Source organism: Suncus etruscus, chromosome 9, assembly GCF_024139225.1.
Source record: "Suncus etruscus isolate mSunEtr1 chromosome 9, mSunEtr1.pri.cur, whole genome shotgun sequence".
Classification (NCBI taxonomy): domain Eukaryota; kingdom Metazoa; phylum Chordata; class Mammalia; order Eulipotyphla; family Soricidae; genus Suncus; species Suncus etruscus.
In genome coordinates this window covers 58,933,385-58,954,905 of record NC_064856.1, presented here as the reverse complement: position 1 = coordinate 58,954,905, position 21,521 = coordinate 58,933,385, and the positions used below count along the sequence as shown (strand labels likewise).

Below are 21,521 nucleotides of genomic sequence, written 5' to 3'. Positions count from 1 at the left end.
CCAGTGAATGAGAGTTCCTTTCTCTCCACATCCCCACCAGCACTGATTGTTTTTGTTCTTTGTGATGTGTGCCAGTGTCTGTGGTGTGATATGGTACCTCATTGTTGTTTTGATTTGCATCTCCTTGATGATTAGTGATGTGATCATTTTTTCATGTGCCTTTTGGCCATTTGTATTTCTTCTTTGAGAAATTGTCTATTCGTTTCTTTGCCTCATTTTTTGAGGGGATAATTTTCTTTGTTTTCTCAGTCTTCTCAGTGTGACTCTGAGAAATAGGCACATTTTAAGTGAAGAAATAGATTTTATAGCAGAGAAACCTTGGGCATATTATTTGAAATTCAACAAGACATGAAATTTTGTTGTATTTTCTGCTAGATATGCCCAACTTTCAAATTTTGTTTCATCTATTATAAGTGTGTATACCCTGGGTATATATTAATTTTATTACATGTCATTATATAATAATATAATTATATAATATATTTTATATAATATATTTTTTTTATTATATATTTTCCTAGCTTCATGTGGATGACAGGGGTCCCTTGGATTTGTTTGCTTATCTACCCAGAACAGAAACTGAGTGATCCAGATGTTTTCATGAATTCTCGGAAGGATGTTTTTGTTTGTTTTGGGGCCACATCCAGCAATGCTCAGGGGATACTCCTGACTTTGTGCTTAGGGATCCTTCCTGGCAGCCTTTGGGGACCATATGGGATTCTGGGGATTATACTCAAGTTAGCTGTATACAAGCAAGTGCCCTATTGCTCTGGACATCCAGAAGGAATTTTGAATGATACAATATGCCAGTGAGCATTCAAATGCATACATAATAGTAACTCTGTCAAGACTGATGAATAAATTGAGTGTGAAAAATTGTAATATATGAGAATAGTGTGTGTGTAGTAGACAGGGTCTCAATTCCATGTTGATTAAATAGAGAAAACATTACTCTGTTATATTTATAGCTTGGATATATTGAGAAGGGTGTGAATATGATGTGAAGTTCTAGATGAATTGTTTTGATTGTCTTTCACATTCAGTAAATATTTGTGGGTTGATGTGTTGATGAATTATGGTATTTTTTTGTTTGTTTTTGGTCCACATTCTACTGTGCTCAGGGAACACTTAGTGCTCTGGGGATGTGGTGCCACGGATTGAAACTGATTGGCTGGGCTGGAGAGATAGCATGGAGTTGGGGCATTTGTCTTGCATGCAGAAGGATGGTGGTTCAAATCCCGGTACCCCATATGGTCCCCTGAGCCTGCCAGGAACAATTTCTTTTTTTTTTTTTTTTTTGGTTTTTGGGCCACACCCTGTGACGCTCAGGGGTTACTCCTGGCTATGCGCTCAGAAGTTGCTCCTGGCTTCTTGGGGGACCATATGGGACGCCGGGGGATCGAACCGCGGTCCATCCTAGGCTAGCACAGGCAAGGCAGGCACCTTACCTCCAGCGCCACCGCCCGGCCCCCAGGAACAATTTCTGAGCATAGAGCCAGGAGTAACCTATGAGCACTGCCGGGTGTGACCCAAAAAACAAAAAACAAAAAACAAAAAAAAAAAGAAACTGGTTGGCTAAAAGCAACCAAGCAAGAGACTTAATCTCTCTTTCCCTGAATTGTGGAATATTTTACCTGGAAAGAACATTAAAAACCCACAAAAAAACATAAGTTTTTCTGGCTAATACATTAAAAATAATTTTTTGTTTTTTGAGGGCTATACAATTAGAAGTTATACCTGGTTTTGTGCTCAGGAGGGCTCTGATTGTAGACCATACCTCAGAGTCCCTGTTGGGGTTTGTGCACTTCTTTATCTTGGAAAAAATTTTAGGGGACTGGAGAGATAAAGATAGTGCAGTTGATAAGGCGCTTGTCATGCATGTGCTTGACCTGGGTTCGAATCACTGGCATTCCATGTGGACAGTACCAGGAGCAATTCCTGAATGCAGAGCTGGGGTAATCTGAGCATTGTCAGTTGGGTCCAAAACCAAAAAACAATAAAACAGACACAGAAAAAGATCTTGAGAAATAGAAAAGAATTTTTCAGTCACTGTGCTGTGGAAAAATTTCAGTTTCATCTGTAACATGCAGCTTTGACTCACAAATAGACTAATCATTAGATTCTGATTACTCTTAGCCTGATTGCTATAAAAACTAAAGACAGAGAGATTGAGAGCTGTTGACGAAGAGCTACATATCTTTCTTTGATTCCTGTCAGAATATCAGCTTTGTGTTCAGCCAAACCGGCCCAGGTTTCGCACTGAGTAAAGTAAACAGAAATATAAACAATTATAAGATACTTTATCATTTCATAATAACATAATTATAAAATAATTTTTGTGTCTATTTGGTTCCTATTCATGAGAATTACTTTATATATAGTCAGTATAGGCACAGAGTTTTTTTTTTAACATTTTCTTTTTATTTTTTTTATTTTTGGGCCACACCCGGTAATGCTCAGGGGTTACTCCTGGCTATGTGCTCAGAAGTAGCTCCTGGCTTGGGGGACCATATGGGACACCGGGGGATCGAACCGCGGTCCGTCCAAGGCTAGCGCAGGCAAGGCAGGCACCTTACCTTTAGCGCCACCGCCTGGCCCAACATTTTCTTTTTCTTTTTTCTTTTTTTTGGTTTTTGGGTCACACCTGGCAGCGCTCAGGGATTACTCCTGGCTCTACGCTCAGAAATCACTCCTGGCAGGCTCGGAGGACCATGTGGGATGCCGGGATTTGAACCACCGACCTTTTGCAAGAAAGGCAAACGCCTTACCTCCATGCTATCTCTCCAGCCCCTTTTCTTTTTAAACATTTTCTACTGGTGGTATGCCTCATGATTTTTTTTTTTCATGAAAAAAGTGTGCCTTTGCACAAAAAGGTTGAAAAACACTGGGCCCGGAGAGATAGCACAGTGGTGTTTGCCTTGCAAGCAGCCGATCCAGGACCAAAGGTGGTTGGTTCGAATCCCGGTGTCCCATATGGTCCCCCGTGCCTGCCAGGAGCTATTTCTGAGCAGACAGCCAGGAGTAACCCCTGAGCACCACCGGGTGTGGCCCAAAATCCAAAAAAAACAAAAAAACAAACAAACAAAAAAAGAAAAACACTGACTTAGACCAAGTAGATCTGAATTGTGGATAGATAAAATTGGATGATGTGGATGAAATGTGGGAAATGTTTAGTTAATACCAAGCTATTCTATTGGACCAGAGCATAGGATATTTAGAGGATATTAAAGGAAACTAAGGGGGAACAAATAAAACAAAAAAAAGCACTTTTACTGGATAGACTATTTGAAAAAATGTAGGGGAAGAGATGATGGTATTTGACTAACATAGCTTGAAACAGTGAACTGCCACTATTCCTCTGTAAATAACTCAATTGCTGGAAAATTGTTACCATGCCATTTAGCTAGGGCCCACTGTTCAACATTTAGCAAACCTGATGATATTCTTGGAAAGGGAGGCGGACTGGTGTTAGTAGAATTGTTCTAAATAGAACTCACTAATTTTTAGAATGTGTTTAGGCTAGAGAACCCTAAAGATGCAGCAGATGGAGAAAGTGTAAAGATTGAATGACGTAGCATTTACTTATTGGGCTCTTTCTGAGAACGGTATATCTATTCATCTAAAGTGTTGGCAACTAGGATTTTTTTTTTTTTTTTTTTTTTTTGGTTTTTGGTTTTTGGGTCACACCCAGTGGCGCTCAGGGGCTACTCCTGGTACTATGCTCAGAAATCACTCCTGATGGGCTTGGGGGACCGTATGGGATGCCGGGATTTGAACCACCGTACTTCTGCATGCAAGGCAAAGTTCTACCTCCATGCTATCTCTCCGACCCCCAGTATATACATATTTTTTTTACCAGATTTTGACAGTAACAGGATAGTGTTTTGCATTTTTAAATGTTTACCTCTTTTTTTTTTGGTTTTTGGGTCACACCCATTTGATGCTCAGGGGTTACTCCTGGCTATGTGCTCAGAAATTGCCCCTGGCTTGAGGGGACCATATGGGACACCGGGGGATTGAACCTCGGTCCGTCCTACGTTAGCACTTGCAAGGCAGACACCTTACCTCTAGAGCCACCTTCCTGGCCCCTGTTTACCTCTTTTTTTTTTTTTTTTTTTTTTTGGGTTTTTGGGCCACACCCGGCAGTGCTCAGTGGTTACTCCTGGCTGTCTGCTCAGAAATAGCTCCTGGCAGGCACGGGGGAACCATATGGGACAACGGGATTCGAACCAACCACCTTTTGGTCCTGGATCAGCTGCTTGCAAGGCAAACAACACCGCTGTGCTATCTCTCCGGGCCCCTGTTTACCTCTTTTTTAATTTAAGCACTGTGATTACAAATTGTTCATTGTTGGGTTTCACTTATAGAATGTGCACCATCCTTTATCAGTGCACTCCTCCTGCCACCGATGTCTCCAATTTCTCTACCATCCCCCACCCTTGCCTGTCTCTAGGGCAGGTAGTCTCTCTCTCTCTCTCTCTCTCTCTCTCTCTCTCTCTCTCTCTCTCTCTCTCTCTCTCTCCCCCTCCCCTCTCATATACGCCTTATTGCTTGTGCCACTGCTCCAGCCCCATATTATTAGCTTTTTTTTTTTTTTTTTTTTTTTTTTTGTGGTTTTTGGGTCACACCCGGCAGTGCTCAGGGGTTATTCCTGGCTCCAGGCTCAGAAATTGCTCCTGGCAGGCACGGGGGACCATATGGGGCGCCGGGATTCGAACCGATGACCTCCTGCATGACAGGCAAACGCCTTACCTCCATGCTATCTCTCCGGCCCCATATTATTAGCTTTTAATAATAATAAACACTATTGCTTTCTCAGGACATACTCCTGCCTTTGTGCTCAGGAATCATTCCTTCCTAGATGATTGGGAGTGATTCAGGGATCTATATGGGATGCTGGGGGTCAAACATAGATCTGTTGTTTGCAAGACAGTTATCCTGTCTTCTGTATTATCTCTCTGACTTTGATATCCTTGTGTTTTAATAGTGTTAAATCACCTAACTAGTTCCAATATAGAAAATAGGAATTAAGTTAAATTCTAAATTTGGTTATTTTTGGGGGTGAGGGCAGGGTAACACTCAGAGACCCCTGGGTTACTTCTGGCTCTGTGCTCACTCCTTGCGGGGTCCTGAAGCCCCCCAGGGGACCCGGCCAGCAGGAATTAGCTGGGAAGACTTCTTAGACAACCGCACTCCTATTTTGCTGGGTAGAATCACAACCACACTGTAAAAAATCTGAGAGAGGTTAATAATAAAGACCCAAGGCAATGTCTCACTGCTCAAGGGCAACTTTATTTGGCTACAGCTCCTTCTTATATAGAGAAGGAGAAGGGGGCAGTACAAGGGTGATGTCAATCACACTTTTGGCATGAAAATTACTTCATTATTCCAAATAAGGCAAGTGGGCAATACTTCTTGCAGTATCCATGGAAACATCTTGTGACCTTCTAGCTGCATTCCTAATTGCTTGACTATCAGGAGGTGGTGCAAGATGTGCTTGCCTCAGTGATCTTGAACAGACAATGTAGCATATACACAATAATGAATGTCTTGTAAACTCAGGGATATGGTTAAGGGAGTAAGGCCTCTTTTCTGGGAATGGTACTGGGCTGTGTTGCTCTCCTCCGGGCTAAAAGATTAATTATACTTTGCAGCTGCATTTTCCTTTCTCTTTGGCCCAAGAACTTACAGCAAGACTGCATGTAGCCTTTAGGTGAAAGGCTGGATTATGGCAGAAAGAATAGCAAAATGGCCTCAAACAAGTCAGTCCCCAACATCTCCCCCTTTCTCTTCTAATAAAAGAAGGAAAGTCGTGAGCGGGTGGAAGAACCGTGTCTTAGGCTACAAGGTTTGACCAGGTCGGACACGGCCAAAGCCGCATTTAAAAGGTGGCTACAAGCGCCGTGGGTGTGCACAGAGATCCGAATTATGTGTTGTAGCCTTTTAGGGCCGTGTCCTAACTGGGACCTTGCTAATCCCGTCGTAGGTATCTCCACAGCCGAGAGCACAAGTACCGGAGCGAGCTCCGTTTGTTAGCTATGCGCTCTATCTCCTGAAAACTTAGTGGCTGGAAGGGCGGCTTGGTGACAAAAGCCAAGTTTTCACAGGAGTCACGTTGGGTTAACTGTTGGTAGTGAACTTGAACAGAGGTTTTTGCCGTCTCATCTACCTGGTTTTTAACAAGGGCAGTAAGTTTGCGGAAAGCCCATGGGTCAAAGGAAAGGAGCAGCATGAGGCTAATAAGAGGGCCCAAAATAGTGGACAGTAATGTATGTATCCAAGGAGAAGAGAAAAACCAACCCTGTTACCAACCTTGTTCTTGGTCAAAACGTTTCTGGAACTTCTTCATACCGTTACCAATACGTAGAACACTATCCCTAACTAATCCAGATTTGTCTTTAAATACACAGCATAGTTCTTTAAGGGCCACACAGACTCCCCCTTCCTTTATAAGGGCAAAATATAAAGTACGACGATTTTGAAGAACTACATCAGCAAGGGAACTAACAGTATCGTAGGGGTTGAGGAGAGAAGCTAAGCTAACAGTGTTCATAATATGGGTCTGTGAGGGCTAGAGCAGAGGCATTTATAATATTTAAAATAACTTGAGAGAAGGAGGATGGGCCAGAAGGCAGAGTTCGTAGCTTACAACTTGCTTAATAGTGAGTTGATGACGCTGAGGCTGAACTTTCCAGAGAAGAAGTTTAGAGTTATTGGTGTAGATAGGAGATTTAAACGTTGTGATGCTTTTATAAAACGGCGAAACCGGTGAATTGCAGATTTAACAGTGTTCATAGCTGGTGTTGGAGAGCGCTTGGGCAGAGGCATTGACCATTTGCAGGATGAGGTTCAAGGTGGAAACCGGACCAACAGGTTTGATGGTTAATGTAGGCTTTAACAAAGCTAAAACATAATAATTATGATAAGCAAGAAACATTTCAGTAACAATATGGGGAGAAAATGCAGTGGAGTAAACAAAATAAGTGGAGTTGGGGGCTTCAATGAAGATGGAAGAGTTGTTAACAATAATGGTTTGATTGCAAATGTGTGATTGTTGAACAGGCGGGCACATATATGGTTCGAGTAAGCAAAGTTCCACGACCGTGACTTGTTTGCAATGGAGGTTGTTGGTGGCAATGGTGGGCATCAAGGCAGCTAGGCAGAGTGCTCAATTCAGCATTGTCAAAGGTGGAGTCAGTTAGAAACAGGTTTGCAGGAATGGCGGCTAGCAGGAGGTTTATAAGAAAACAGCTTGGCAGAAGGCAAAATGGTTACTTCAAATAAAAATTAAGAATTTGCAGAAAACATTAGCAATTTACATTACACTAGTTATTTTTGAATACCACGGGAATGTTATTTGACCTCTGTTAGACTTTGGCATAAAAGAAAATTTATAATTAACAATTGCTAATTAAAAAAAATTTTTTTAACTGAATATAAAGGATTTTTCTTAAACTTTTAGTTATTATGTTAAAGCTGGATGCTATTTTTTAGCCATAAATACATATTCTATAGGCCTGAACTTACACATAACAGGAAAGCCAGGTGACTGCAAAGTCCAGAAATTCTCCAGGGAAAAGTTATCCCCGATGGCCATTGAGAAATCTGGGGTTTGCCATCTCCCACACCTTCCGCCATGTTTTTAGAAGGACAAAGCTAGCTTAATACATAATTTTTAACACATGATTTTTAGTTGCAAGATGCCAGTTTGTGAACTGACCAGACTGAACCAGGTTGAAAAATTTAATTGAAATTTGAAAAATGGATAAGGCTTTAAAAATTGTATTATTATAAAATGTAGAGATAACAAATAAACAGACAAAACAAAACAACACTAAACACAACATTTTACACTTGTGGCCACTTTCATTCATCACAACAGACACATAAACAGACAAAAGGATTGATTTAAGACTTAATTATAAAAAATTGACAAGCGCTTTTAAATATTTAGCTAGCATGTTTGTGAGAAGAAAAAAAAATTTTTTGTAGAAAAACTTATTTAGTTTTGAGAAGTACTTAATGTAGATGGAGTGGAACTTTGCTGAAAATAAATTTTAAGGTTTAGAATTAACACAAAACATTTTTAAAACAATTTTAATTTGAAGTTTAAAACATTAAGTAAAATGGTTAATGAGCACTGTAGAAGGAGTCTTCACTCTGAAGTATGAAATCATTTGCTGTAAATGAATAGGTTTTATTTAAATTGGTTTTGCAGTAGAACAGTAAGACAGCTGCAATAAAGTGTTAAAATTTTTATGATTAAACACAATAGCATGAACTATGATTATTAAAGGTATAAAAACTGATTTTTTAAAAAACAAACAACTGTTTTTACTATGAAGACTTTAAGTGAATAATTTGTAAAAAATATTATATACCAAATTAATTAAATGCTTAGATTATTACAAAATATAGTTAAAGACATTTGATGCATTTACACACTTAGAACTTAAGACTAAAATTGTATTTAATACTAGTTAATTTGCTTATAAAGTTTAGTTACTTTTATATATTACTTATAAAATTATATATAATATATTTTTTATTAATATTATTTTTTCACTGCGACACAAATATACAGATTTATATAATGTGCTGATATTTTGAATGCACTTAAAATAATAGTTCTTTTAATGCAGAAATAAAGAACAACTATTGCTGTAGCACAAAGTTAAAACTAAGGGTACTATAAAGCATACCTAGGTGTTTACTGTGCATTAAATTAACTATATTGTTTAAAAAGGCTAACCACATTATTTTTTACATAATTTTGTAAATACTTTAAAAATTAAAATAAAACTTTTAATAGAAATATAAGATTTAAATTTAACACTTTTATGTTCGTTTGGATTTTAAAACACAAAGAAGTTTTTCTTTTACCAACATTTTGTTATCTGTAAAGTGACAGAATCATGACCTTGCTCTAAAATTTTCTGAGAGGCATGAAAAAAAAAAGTTTATTGCTCTTATCTTCCTGTTGCTTTTTAATGTTTTAATAATTACTTTACACCACTTAATGCACTAAACCTAATAACACATATTTGACGAAGTGTAGGGCTGACAAGGTGAAGCAGAGTCTTTCACTGATAATTCGGGGAGGGGCTAGCACAGTTAACAGCAGGAAGGCTAGAGGCAAATTATTTACAGTCAGCAGGGTGTAATGATATAGAGAAAAAAAAAAGCAATCTTTTAAGATTAATTACTAATTTATTGGAATTAGAGGGAATGGCAACCGAAGAGGGGAGTCTGGGTTGCAAAAGTACCATGGGGATCATGGTTTTATTAATTGATTTGAGAATATGCAAGAGATGCCACTTTTCAGATTTCTTTTGAATAACAAAGATTGGGTATTTCAAGGTGAATTGGAAGGCTTAAAGTGGGAGTGGCAGGGTTTGAGCTGGCTGTTTTCCAAGGCTGGCAGGAAAGAGGCTGAAGGAGGCTGAGGATTGGTTTGAGCAAAGTAAAGGGTACATTAGGCTCAGAAGTTTTAACAGCAAAGTGTAGATATCGCAAGGTTTTATGGCTTAGCAGATGATACTTTGTAATTATCCTGCTCACTGTGCCCTTAGAATTTTTTGTAGGCACTGCAGCAGTTTCTGTTTTATGGCACTTAGCCTCACTTTTATTAGTTTGTTTCTTTGAATTCTCAAGAGGGGGGGCTTGGCCGTGGAATTCAGTGGGCAGAGGACAGACAACTATAGATTTAGGAGGGGGGGGGGAACGCCTGAAAGGCAGAAACCTGTGAATCAAGAGAAGCAGCCTGTTTTTGAAGGCTTAAGATTTGTTTAAGATTTTTAATTTGGCCAAGTAGTTTCATTTCTATAGCTTTAAGAGGGGGAGCGGTGAGAGGAGGGAATCTGCCATGGTTAGGGACTGAGCGTTCTCCGCGGTGGAGGCTGCTGAGCAGGCGGGGGAAGACTTTCTCCATTAGGGAGAAAGACAGGAAAGGTAGCGCTGGTTTTTGAGCTAAGAGCATTATCAAGTTTGTTAGAGAGGTGAGAGACCATGGATGTAATTGTGGTGAGTTGGGAACTCAAGTCAGAAAAAGGGGGGGGGGAGGGAGAAAGCAGCAACAGTTTGTTGCCGGTGTGGGGGAGCTGCTGGAATGCTGGCTTTGGGGAGCGACTTCCAGGCACGGAGGGCAGCAAGAGCCATGTTGGCAAGCTGGGACCTGGAAAGTGTGTGCTGTACCTTTAAGGTATGAAAAGAGGCGAGGCCAGCTATACGAGCTTAGAGATCAGAATTCCTGCCTGTCTGCAAGGGCTTTGCAGCGGAAAAAAAAGTTAACTTCCCAAGAGACAAAGAGTTCAGCTTTTAGATTCTAAGCAGGAGAGCGTGTAAGGGGCTTGGGGGCCATAGGAGGTTACGGCTTGAAACGGCTCTTTGAGGCTTTTCCAATTAAAGGCTTTGTATTGTTGCAATTGCTGGCTAAGGAGGGGAGGGTGGTGAAACAGGGACGGAGCTGAAGCTAGGGAAGTGAAGGGCTGTTTAGGATTTTGCACAGAGGGTGCAGCGGCCTCTTCTGTAGGGGTCTGGGTGCATAGAGCAGAAGCATGGACAGAAGTAAGGGAGGGATATAAATGAGAAGCATTAGAGAGATCTTTAAGAGCATTAGTTACTTTGGAGACAAAGGTAGAAGAATCAGTGGTGGAGGGAGGACAAGGGGAAGTATTCTCAGAGGGAGAAGGGAGATGAGAGACAGAATTAGAACGAGAGGGAGTCCTGGAACACTCATGGGAGACTTGTTGTACATGAGATTCAACGGCATGGATGATGTCTTTGGCGGTTCCGGCATTTTTAGTTACAATGATATCTCTTAACAGGCTCCAATATTGGAACATAATTTTTTCCTTCTGTGAATCATCATTATTTACAAAATAATCACTCATTTAATGTCCTACTTTGTCCCAAGTGGACGCAACAATTTCTGGACAGGTAATAATAAACCAATGACATACATTATGAATAAACATAAGAAAATTACAAATATTCTTTTTGGTAACCTCTACATGTCTGGCTTTCAACTCAGACTGAATATCAATAATGAATTTAAGTTCAGTACTCAATGAAAACACCCATGGTAGCGTATCCTATGGGTGAAGCCCCAAAAGCCAATCAGGGGCGGTGATCGGAACGACTGAAAAAACTGCAGTTTAAATATTTGATTAAGGCTAACTCGTTTCAACGCCTACCCGGATGGGGTATATCCTGCGATTTACGAAACAGCTCCGGACTCGCCGACCCGTAGTCGTTCGGAGTGTGGCGGTGGTCTTCGTGCCCAGCGTTGGGCGCCAAAATGCGGGGTCCTGAAGCCCCCCAGGGGGGCCCGGCCAGCAGGAATTAGCTGGGAAGACTTCTTAGACAACCGCACTCCTATTTTGCTGGGTAGAATCACAACCACACTGTAAAAAATCTGAGAGAGGTTAATAATAAAGACCCAAGGCAATGTCTCACTGCTCAAGGGCAACTTTATTTGGCTACAGCTCCTTCTTATATAGAGAAGGAGAAGGGGGCAGTACAAGGGTGATGTCAATCACACTTTTGGCATGAAAATTACTTCATTATTCCAAATAAGGCAAGTGGGCAATACTTCTTGCAGTATCCATGGAAACATCTTGTGACCTTCTAGCTGCATTCCTAATTGCTTGACTATCAGGAGGTGGTGCAAGATGTGCTTGCCTCAGTGATCTTGAACAGACAATGTAGCATATACACAATAATGAATGTCTTGTAAACTCAGGGATATGGTTAAGGGAGTAAGGCCTCTTTTCTGGGAATGGTACTGGGCTGTGTTGCTCTCCTCCGGGCTAAAAGATTAATTATACTTTGCAGCTGCATTTTCCTTTCTCTTTGGCCCAAGAACTTACAGCAAGACTGCATGTAGCCTTTAGGTGAAAGGCTGGATTATGGCAGAAAGAATAGCAAAATGGCCTCAAACAAGTCAGTCCCCAACAACTCCTGGCAGGCTCCGAGTTCCATATGGGATGCTGGGATTGAATTGGGTTTGGCTACGTGCGAGGGAAACTTTCTGCCCTTTGAGTTACTGCTCTTGCTCTTGCCCTGGTTTTTTTTTTTTTTTTTTTTTTTTTTTTGGTGCCACATCTGGAGATCTGGCATTTTTCAGGGATTATTCCTGGCTCTGCACTCAAGAATTAGTCCTGACAATGGGATGTGAGAAATCAAACCCTGGTCCACCAAGTACAAGGAAAACACTCTTACTGCGCTATTCTGGCCATTATTATTCGTTTTTCTTCTTTCTCTGATTGAACATTTTTGCTTATTGTGAGCTTGGCTGCAAAGCTTAGGGAATTGATTATGTACTAGGTTGCAGCATATCAGAGATCACATACTTTTCATGCTGGTGATCTCCATGCTGCTGGGAGTATGCTCAGTAAAGTAGGTTTGGTGCAGGGGATCAAACTCTTGATCTCATGACTACAGGTAGGCAGTCTGCCAATGAGATGTATACCTGACTTCTAATTCTTAGCTTTTTTTTTTTTTTTTTTTTTGGTTTTTGGGTCATACCCAGTGATGCTCTCAGGGGTTACTCCTGGCTATACGCTCAGAAATCACTCCTGGCTTGGGGGACCATATGGGACACTAGGGGATTGAACCGCAGTCCGTCCTAGGTCAGCAAGGCAAATGCCGTACTGCTATGTTATCCCTACTTCCCTTAATTCTTAACTTTAAAAAATTACTTATATTACCAGGGGCCCGGAGAGATAGCACAGCGGCATTTGCCTTGCAAGCAGCCGATCCAGGACCAAAGGTGGTTGGTTCGAATCCCGGTGTCCCATATGGTCCCCCGTGCCTGCCAGGAGCTATTTCCGAGCAGACAGCCAGGAGTAACCCCTGAGCATTGCCGGGTGTGGCCCAAAAAAAAAAAAACAAAAAAACAAAAAAAAAAAAAAGAAAAGAAAAAACATATTTGGGCCCGGAGAGATAGCACAGCGGTGTTTGCCTTGCAAGCAGCCGATTCAGGACCAAAGGTGGTTGGTTCGAATCCCGGTGTCCCATATAGTCCCCCGTGCCTGCCAGGAGCTATTTCTGAGCAGATAGCCAGGAGTAATCCCTGAGCACCGCCGGGTGTGACCCAAAAACAAAAACAAAAACAAACAAAAAAAAATTACTTATATTACCAGCTTTAGAGACATGCATTAATATTCATATTTTTAGTATTATCTTAGATATGAAAAGATCCTGCATTTTCATAGTAGGGAATTTAGTAAACACAGAAAAGTAAATATATAAATCATTTATCTGTACTTCTACTTTCCAGAAATAACATAATCATGTTTGATATTTTGATTGCTTTTCTTATATTTTCTGTGTTAAATTACCTAAATTACATTAAATCAAATTTAGATTTTTGTACTTTATAAAAAAATTATGCTGTATATGCTAAAGTAATATCTTTTTTGCACTCAATATCTTTACATTAAGTTTTTTTTCCTTAAAAATTATTTTTAGGGGTCATTCTGTGTAGTGCTTGACAATCCAGTTGATGCCTGGGATTCCACCAGGGCCTTGCCACTGTGTTTAGGTTTTAATCCTGGCTCTGTTCTGTTGCTTCTGACAACATCTATTCTACTACTAGTGTGCTATTTACTCCACATTGTCCCCAGTTTCCCACCCACCCCCAAGCCTGTCCTGTTATTTTGTAGGTACAAAATAACTTACTTTATATTGTTATTGTTACAACTAGAAGGTTGTAACTTCTGAACTTAATCAGAAAGAAACCTTTAGTAAAAGAAAATCTGTGAAAATTGTTATAAGTCACCATGGGATCATTAAGTAATTGTCTGAAGGTTGATTAAGCTGTTTGTTACTAATTTAGCATTCTGTATTATTGGTTTTGTTTGTTGACCTTAGGTGGCTTCTATGCTACTTTAACATCTAATTTGATACAGTTCTTCTGGAGTGTAAATTTTGAAAAATCTGTATGTAGGCACACACTCCAGAAATTCTAGGATCTGTGGAAGTGGGCCCATAGGTGACATGGGGATGTGTCCGTGGCTGCTGGAGGTGCCGGAAACGGGTGGGGGGGCTGCCTGCTCTCACTCTGAGAAGACCCCAGAGTTCTCAGTCCCCAAAATGGCATACCTGGAGTTTTTGTCAGCTAGGTATCTCTATAGACATAAGTGGGAAAGCAATGAAGTTGGTATGGCTGGTTTGGTTTGGTATGCTTGGTATGCAATTGTGGATGTAGCTGCTGAGGCTTCTGCAGGGCGGGGACTTGGCCCGCCCATCACAAGATTATGATATTTTTTGAGGATAAGGATGCAAATGATCATTATTATTATATTTAACATATACACATGACATCAATGTTATTCATCACTTTTTTTTTTTGGTTGTTTTTGGGACAGACTTCATACTGCTTAGGGGTCACTCCCAACTTGGTATTTAGGGATTTTTCCTGGTGGTATTTAGAAAACCAGGTAGCTTACACATGCAAAACATGTACTCCAGCCCTTTGAATCATCTTCTGATACCTAATTTATCACTTTTAATTTATTTTGATCACTTGGTAGTATTTGTCCAATTTTTCAATATAAAGTCACTTTTCTTTTGGGTTTTAGGGCCACACCCTGCTGTGCTTAGAGGTTACTCCTGGCCTCGTGCTAAGGGGTTGTCATTCCTGGAGGACCATATATGATGCCGGGGACCAAAATGCAGGTTAGGCACATGGAAGGCAAATGCCCTACCCTCTGTACTGTTACTCCTGTCCTTCTTGGAGCTAGAGATTAAGCTTGGGGTTAAGGTGCCTTGTATGTGGCCAACCCTTATCTGATTCCCAGCACTGCATGGTCTGCTGAGCATCACAATGTGTAGATGCTCCACAATGTGTGGAGACCCCGAGCACTGTGGAGTGTGGTCCCGTGAGTTGAACTGACTTGGATGAACCAAGTTATTTTCAGATCTGCTGGGTCCTCACATTTAACCTCTTTGGCTCAGAATCCCTAGAGGGGTCCCTGGGTCTTCTGATCACTTCTTGGGAACTTCTTTCATCCACAAATTATTCTTGTTTGTTTGTTTGTTTTTTGGTTTTTGGGCCACACCCGGCGGTGCTCAGGGGTTACTCCTGGCTGTCACAAATTATTCTTTTCCTATGACTTACCCATAATTAAGGGAGTGGGGAGTTATTTTCCAATTGAGAACAGTAAATAAATTATTTGGGATTTTTCTGCATGGTAGATTGTCTATATTAATAAGGATTCATGGCTTAAAAATACATTGCATTATAGCACAACAACTTCATTTGTTGAAATTATGCTTTAGACTTTGGGAGCTTTTTTACATACTTTCATGATTGTATAGTTTTGTTTACCCTTTCTGGTACTACTAGGTATTCCAAATTTGTCTTTTATAGTTCCTGTTCCACTTATAGAACCAACTATTTCTTCAAGCAGCTCTGGTTCTTTTTATTGTATAATGGTATTAGAAACCAAAACTGTAGCGGCATAGGGATGTTACAGCGGGTACAGTGTTTTGAATGCAGCCTACCTAGGTTTGATTCCCAGCGCCGCATCTGGATCTTCGAACCTTGCCAGGAATGATTTCTGAGTGCAGAGTCAGGAGTAAATTGTAAACCCTGACCATTGCTGGGTGTAGCATCACCCCATCTTGCAACAACAGCAACAATTAAGGAAAAAAAAGAAAAAAAAAAACCCGGGCACTAATCATACTTCTTGTTATGGGGTTGCCATAGTTTTTGTTGACTTTTCTTATTTCCTTAATTTCTACTTTCTTAAAATAGTTCTTATTGATAGATTGGCATGAGATGTCTTTCTTTTTTCTTTTTGGGCTATACCCAATAGTGCTTGGGTTTACTTACTTTCTTTTTTTTTTCTTCTTCTTCTTCAGTTTTTGGGCCACACCTGATAACACTCAGGGGTATTTCTGCTATGTGCTCAGAAATCGCTCCTGGCTTGGGGGACCATATGGGATGCCTGGGATCGAATCGAGGTTTGTCCTGGGTCAGCCTAGTGCAAGGTAAACATCATACCGCTGCACTATTGCTCCAGCCCCTTGGATTTACTTTCTGTGCTCAAGGATTGCTTCAGAGTCCAGGGGTCCTCAAACTTTTTAAACAGGGGGCCAGTTCACTGTTCTTCAGACTGTTGGAAGGCCAGATTATAGTAAAAACAAAAATTATGAACAAATTTCTATGTACACTACATATATCTTATTTAGAAGTGACGAAACGGGCCGGAGAGATAGCATGGAGGTAAGGCGTTTGCCTTTCATGCAGAAGGTCATCGGTTCGAATCCCGGCATCCCACATGGTCCCCTGTGCTTGACAGGAGCAATTTCTGAGCAAGGAGCCAGGAGTAACCCCTGAGCACTGCCGGGTGAGACCCAAAAACCAAAAAAAAAAAAAAAAAAAAAAAAAAAAAGAAGTGACGAAACAAAAATGGGAATAAATACAATATGTGGCCCGCGGGCTGTAGTTTGAGGACCATTGCTTCAGACAGTGCTTGGGGATCATATGTGGTGTTGGGGAATAAATTGATTCAATTACATGCAAGGCAAGCTCCGAACCCATTGTATTATCATTTTGCCTCTCCCCATCCCAGGTGATTTTTAGTATTTTATTTACTAAATTAAAGCATATTTACTAAAAGAAACTGCTGTTATACAGATATCACTATTTTCTGGTCACAAAATTTTTCATCATCTCAAACAAATTGCCTGTTAGTCAATCTTTTTATACACGTATTCTGTAGCATGCCATTTCCTCTAAATTTAATCATACAGGGGTCAGAGATTGAGTACAGGGGTTTAAGTGCTTATCTTGTACCTGACAAACTCCAGTTGAATACCTAATACCATATATAACTCCCCTCCCCAATCATGCATTTGGTCTTTTGTATCTGTCAGTCTCCCTCCCTTCCTCCCTCCCTTGTTTTTTTGGCCATATTTATTGGTATTCGGGGATTATTGCTGGCTCTGCTCTTAGGAATTACTCCTGGTAGTGCTTAGGGAACCGTAAAGGGTGCCTGGGATTGAAGCTGGGTTGGCTTTGTGCAGTACTACTGCTCTGGCCCCACGTCTGCCTTCTTTCACTTACTGGTTTTCTTTTTCCTTCTTTTTTGTTTTTTGGGCCACACCTGGCGGTACTCAGGGCTTACTCCTGGTTCTACACTCAGAAGTCACTCCTGGCAGGCTTGGGGGACCATATGAGATGCTGGGATTTGAACCACCATAGGTCCTGGGTCAGCAGCTTGCAAGGCAACAGCCCTACCGCTGTGCTATCTCTTCCGCCCCACTGTTTTCCTTTTCTGCTTCCCCTTCCCTCTGTTGGTGTTGTTGCAGTAATTGGGGGCTGGTTGGGTGAGGTACAGGGTAGGGGTACACACAAGCTTGATTTTGTTTTTTATTGGGAGCACACATCAGGGCAAATGTTTTCTGTCTTTACATAGAAAAGTCTGGTGATCAGAGGCCAGGGAGATGGCTCGAAAGACAGTGCACATGCTTTGAACTGGAAGCCTCTGAGCACTGCATTGAGAGTAGGCTTCAAAACCCCAGCAACACCAATCAGTTATGGCCCAGAAACAAAAACCAGAAACCTAAAGTACAAAGTATGCAGAGCAGCTTTTCTTTAATTAGAACTTTAATTAGAGACTTTGTGGCTTGTGTAAGGTGGAGAGACAGTTTACTAACTGCATTCTAGGTACTTGTTTATAAATATTTAATTCCTGAGTAGCACAGTAAGCCAATGATGTAGGCCAAAGTACAGGATATTTTTTTTAAGAACCAGGCACCTTCTCCCCTTAATACAATAGCTTACCTCACTCTAAGCAGAAAAGATGAAAGAAAATGATTAGAGTGTTAAATGAATTTGCCAAATACGTTCTAACTTCGATTAATATTAAATTTTAGTTTATTTTTTGGGTCACAACCAGCAGTGCTCAGTGCCTATGGATTTGTGCTCAGTGATCACTCTCGGTGGGCTTGGGTGACCATATGTGGTACTGGGGATTAAACCTAGGTTGGGGGCCGGGAAGGTGGCGCTAGAGGTAAGGTGTCTGCCTTGCAAGCGCTAGCGTAGGACGGACCACGGTTCGATCCCCCGGCATCCCATATGGTCCCCCCAAGCCAGGGGTGATTTCTGATCGCATAGCCAGGAGTAACCCCTGAGCGTCAAACGGGTGTGACCCAAAAACAAAAACAAAACAAAAAACCCCACAAAAATCCTAGATTGGCTGCATGTAAGCCACACACCTTACCATACCTGCTATACTCTCTCCAGTCCCCTTTTTTTATTTTAGGTTATCTTTATTTAAAAAGTGCTGATAGTAATAAGCTAGTCATATAAATATAATAATATGATGAATTCTCAGTTAGAAATTTGCTTTCCCTTGTCTTACTACATACACTGTGTTCCTTACTTATCTCTGTTCCAAAGATGGCAGGAGATGGATTACCTCTTTTCTTATACAGGGGTTCAGACATTTTCTGGAAGACAAGGAATGCTGGGGCAGCAAGTGAGTTGAAGATAAAACACAAACTGACTCTTCAGTTGTGCTCACACATATTCTGATGGTACTACTCACAGAGGATCACTGTTTTCACATATGTGCTTCACTGCTTGACCATGGTGCATTGATGTATGGCATTTGGACTTGGACATGCCCCTTGAATACCCGCACTGTAATGATAGTTGAACCTGGGCACGCTTTCTTGTCATGCTGGGTACAAAAGGAAAAACTCGAACCATTACAAGGCAGGGCGGATAGTGATCAGAGCAGCACTTACTGGTCCGCAGGAGGGGCAGAAATAAAGCACCGGAAAGATGCTGCCTACTTTTTATAGATTTTTCTCTTTCTTTTTTTTTTATTTTTATTTTTTATTGTTTTTGGTTTTTGGGCCACACCCGGCGCTGCTCAGGGGTTACTCCTGGCTGTCTGCTCAGAAATAGCTCCTGGCAGGCACGGGGGACCATAAGGGACACCGGGATTCGAACCAACCACCTTTGGTCCTGGATCGGCTGCTTGCAAGGCAAATGCCGCTGTGCTATCTCTCCGGGCCCATCTCTCTTTCTTGAGCCCAAGCTGCCCCCCCCACCTCTGACTGGTGAAGTTTCGTCTATTTCATTCTCTCTCTCAGAAACCCCCGGGCCGTCTGTCTGTCTGTCTGTCTGTCTGTCTGTCTGTCTGTCTGTCTGTCTGTCTGTCTGTCTGCATGTCGCTCCTCTCTCTCTCTCTCTCTCTCTCTCCCTCTCTCCCCCTCTCCTTCTCTCTCTCTCCCTCTCCCCCTCTCCCTCTCCCTCCCTCCCTCCCTCCATCCCTCTGTAGCAGAAGAGCTGGTGGAGCAGGCATACTTGTAGATAATCTGCAAAAGCCTGGCAACCTTGTAGATTAAGAGTAACTGAATGATCTACAAATTTCTTTTTTTTTTTTTTTTTTTTTTTTGGTTTTTGGGCCACACCCGGTAACGCTCAGGGGTTACTCCTGGCTATGCGCTCAGAAGTTGCTCCTGGCTTGGGGGACCATATGGGACACCGGGGGATCGAACCGCGGTCCGTCCAAGGCTAGCGCAAGCAAGGCAGGCGCACCTTACCTTTAGCGCCACCGCCCGGCCCCATACAAATTTCTATAGAAATGGTGCTTTCTTGGGGGGCCGGAGAGATAGCATGGAGGTAAGGCGTTTGCCTCTCATGCAAAAGGTCATCGGTTCGAATCCCGGCATCCCATATGGTCCCCCGTGCTCGCCAGGAGCGACTTCTGAGCATGGAGCCAGGAGTAACTCCTGAGCACTGCCGGGTGAGACCCAAAAACCAAAAAAAAAAAAAAAAAAAAAAGAAATGGTGCTTTCTGGAGTCATGGCCCTTTAACTGTAATGCTTAGATGCACCTGTTTATGGTGTGGTTGAAATTACTTGTTGCACTGGGGATCAGAGCAGATTGCCAAACCCAGATGACAGAATTATTAGAATTACAAGACATAGGCAGCCTTTGGGATTAAATATGTGGCCTAAATGTTACATTGCAAGCTTTTTAAGCCATTGCACTATTGCCAAACCCAGCTTTTCTGAAATAGGATATTTGAAATGAATATAAAATTCTCCTTTTCCTAGACCTCCCCCAATTTCCTCCTCTTGCCACACCTGGCAGTTCTCAAGTTACACCTGCCTCTGCACTCAAAGATTATTCCTGATGGACCCTGGGGATTATATAGTTTGATGATGATCGAACCTAGTTTCACCCATGTGCAAAGCAAACATTCTACCTGCTATACTTTCACTGCAGCCTCTCATACCTCTTCTTTATACACCTCCTTTTCCAAGGTAGTGAGATTTGTATGCACTTGTGTCTACTGATTTATACATGGACTGGGAGATAGCTCAGTAGCTAGAGCACCTAGCTGAGTAGCACCAACCAAAACCAAACCAAACCAGAAAGATTATTATGCTTTCATAGTTTCTTTACTAAAAGAACCTGATTCACTAACAATCTTATTTCATACAATCTTATTGTTTGAAAAGGGCCAAGATTTGGCCATGGGGACAGTCTGAAGAGCTTGGGGGCAAGAGTGATAGAGCAGTGGGCCAGCACCCCATCTGGTCCCTAGTAGGAGTGAACCCTGTGCACAGTCGGCTGTGGGCCCCCAGCCCTCTCTGCAAAAGAAAAAAATCACTTCTTGTGAGTCATTGTCTTATCTTATTTACACTATAGCTCAGCTGATTATTTTCACCCCGGCTTCATTTATTTTCTGGTTGTTTAAAATTATCTCCTTAAAAATAATTTATTTCAGGGGCCGGAGAGATAGAACAGTAGAAGGGTGTTTGCCTTGCAAGCAGCTGACCCAGGACCAATGGTGGTTCGAATCCTGGCATCCCATATGGTCCCCTGTGCCTGCCAGGAGTGATTTCTGAGCACAGAGCCAGGGACAACCCCTGAACACCGCCAGGTGTGGCCCAAAAACCCAAAAAAAAAAAAAAGAAAAAGAAAAAGATTTTATTCTTTGAATCATTGTCCTACTCTTTTATGGCTACACCTGGTAGTGCTCAAGGCTAAGGTAAGGTATGGGTCTGTGCTTAGGGATCACTCCTGAGTGATCCACTTATGGTATGTGGTGTGGAGGATCAAACTGGGTTCATGCAAGGCAAGCACCTATCCATCTCTAGCCCATATTTGTCTTGTCATAGGGGCTACTTTTAGCTATCATATGAAAACATGTTTTTCTCTATATTTTTTATATAGAACGGTGTTAACTACCCTGATTCCTGTATATGTATATGTCAAAATTGCATGTGTAAACAGTGGTGTTTCTAACTTAAATAAAGGACAGGTTAAGCAGCTTGGGAGGAAGAAATATTGTCGTTCCCCCCCCCCCCCCCAACCCTCCAATGTTCTGGCATACTCCTGGCTCTGGACTCAGGAACGACTCCTGATGAGCTTGGGGAACCGTCAAACTTTTTAAACAGGGGGCCAGTTCACTGTCTCTCAGACCATTGAAGGACCGGACTATAGTGAAAATAAAAACTATGAACAAATTCCTATGCACACTGCA

The 21,521-nt window shown here is 41.6% G+C and overlaps 1 protein-coding gene and 1 non-coding gene across 2 annotated transcripts in view; one reads left to right on the top strand and one right to left on the bottom strand.

Annotated features, from left to right (window-relative positions):
• Positions 1 to 21,521, top strand: part of DENND5A (DENN domain containing 5A) — a 118,930-nt gene that overhangs the window by 28,356 nt on the left and 69,053 nt on the right. The window lies entirely within an intron of this gene.
• On the bottom strand, positions 8,592 to 8,721 carry LOC126019284 (small nucleolar RNA SNORA22). Its single transcript, XR_007499015.1, has one exon. It is a non-coding gene; the product is annotated as a small nucleolar RNA SNORA22 (small nucleolar RNA).